Consider the following 2,615-nt stretch of genomic DNA (forward strand, 5'->3'; position numbering starts at 1 on the left):
GCCATTTACAGTGACCTGAATGGAGCTGGAGAATATTATGTTAAGCCAAATAAGACAACCAGGGAAAGACAAATATCATATGATTTCATTCATATATGAAATTTAGAAAACAAAAGAAACAATAATAAAGGAAAAGAGAGAGAAAGGAAATCAAGAAACATACTCTTAATCCTAGAGAACAAACCGATGGTTCTCAAAGAGGAGGGGCAGATATGTTAAATAAGTGATAGGAATTTAAAAGTCCACTTGTTGTGATGAGCACTGGAAGTTTTTTATAAGTGTTGAATCAATAAATTGCAAACCTTAAACTAATATTACACTGTATATTAAATAACTGGAATTTAAATACAAATTTTAAAAAATGCAATACGGTATTAGGTTAAAAACAGACTCTTTGCTGAATGGAAGAGAAAAGAGATTCTAGAAGTATATTTCCATGCACATAAATCTTCTTTCATTTCAAAGCCAAGAATACACACAGGGAAAGGATAGTGTCCTTAAAATGTGTTGGGAAAACTTGGTTATATGCATAACAAAAGATAATAAGGGACACTTATTTCACATCCTATTTAAAAAACATCTTAAAATGGATTAAAGACTTGAACAAAAGACAAGCTTAAAAGATAAGCAAAGGCTACAGTACTTCATTACCTAAAGCCAATCCTATAAGAAAAACTGAAGAGAATTTTATAAGCAAAATAAAAGAGTACTAATTAGTAAGAGGAAACATTTTGAAGTGTAACCTCGCTGTTAAAAATAAATATATACCAAATTTCAGAATAAACTACTATAAAAACAGTAAGTCAATCATTCATATGCTAGTCTGAATGCTAAAAGGCAAAAACAGTAAAAAATTAATATAACTACAATTATTTGTTAAGGGATACAAAATAAAAAAATGTAAATTATGACATCAAAAGGATAAAAGTTTGAGACACGGATAAAAGTGTACAACTTTAGAATGTGTTAAAACTTAAGTAGAACTTAAAATAGACTGTCTATATAAAAGTTGCTCTTGTAAGCCTTATTTACGGTAATTGCAAAGCAGGACTTATAAAATATATAAGAAAGAAACCTATGTAAACCACTACAAAAATTTCAAATCATACATACAGTATAACTACAAACCTGTGTGAAAATAATTAATAAAATGTACTTAAATATAAATGAACTAAAGTCTTCAATCAAAAACAGAATGGTTGAATAGATAAAACAAAAAAATATTCACTTACATTTTGCCTACAAGATACTCACTTCAGATGTAATCACAAAAAGATTGAAAACAAAAGCATAAAAAATATTTCATACAAATGGAAGGTAAAGAAAGCTGAGGTAACTATATATAAGACAAAATAGAATAAAGTAAAATCTATACAAGGAGTCAAAGTAAAATACATTACAAATGATGAATTAATCCAATGAGATAATAAAGCACTGTAAAAATTATGAATCCAACATAGAAGCACATATATAAGCAAATATATTATTAATATTATTAATTGATATCAATATTAACAGTACATATATAATATTAAAATAACTAAAGTGAGAAATAAACAATAAAATAAAGCAATGATCCTTAATATACTCACTTTCATCAGTGTTTAGATCATCCACACAGAAAACCAATAAGGAAAACATTAGCCTTAAGTGACACATTTGATCGGATTGACTTAACAGATATATAAATAACATTCAATCAAAAAAACAACATACACATTTTTCTCAAGTGTACTTGGAATATTTTCCAGGATAGGCCATATGTTAGGACCCAAACAAATCTTACAAAATTTAAGAATATTTAAGTCATATCAACTATCTTTCATGACCATTTTGTATGAAACTGGAGATCAATTACAAAAATAAAACTAGAAAATTCATAAGTATGTGGAGATGAAACAATATCTTACTTAAAAAACAATGGATCAGAACATCAAAAAATAAAATGAAATTGTGGAGACCATGGAAATATAGCATATCAAAATATATGGGATGCTACATGATCACTAGAATTTATTCTAGAGATTAAAAAATGGTTAATCTGCAAATTAATCAATGTGACAAACCACATTTATAAAATAAGAGATAAAAATCATATGATCATCTCAGTAGTTGTAGAGAAAGCATTTGACAAAATTCAACATTAATTTATGATTAAAAAGAAACCTCTCAACAAACTAGGTGTAGAGGAAAGAATAAGTGGTTGTGAGAAAGTGGGAAAAGGTACTCTTTGTATATGTTGGTTGGAATTTAAATTGATAAAGACGTTTTGGAAAACAATACATGTTCTTAAAATTTTTTAATGCATAGTTACCATTCGATTTAGCAATATCACTTCTAGGTACATATCCACATGAACTAAAATTTGTATCTGAATAAGATATCTGCACTTTCATGTTTTGTCATAGTATTCAAATAATATTAGCTAATATTATTCACTAACTAAGATACAGAAACAAAAATGACTATCAAAGAATAAATAGATAAAGGATGTGACAAAATACGGAATGTGGTATACAGTAGAATGTTATTCAGCTTTTAAAAAATAAGGACTTTTTTTTTAAAAAGTACACCTTGCCATTTGTGATTATGTGGATGAGTCTGGAGGGAGGACA

This window comes from Hyaena hyaena, unplaced genomic scaffold, assembly GCF_003009895.1.
Source record: "Hyaena hyaena isolate Hyena2069 unplaced genomic scaffold, ASM300989v1 scaffold_916, whole genome shotgun sequence".
Lineage (NCBI taxonomy): Eukaryota > Metazoa > Chordata > Mammalia > Carnivora > Hyaenidae > Hyaena > Hyaena hyaena.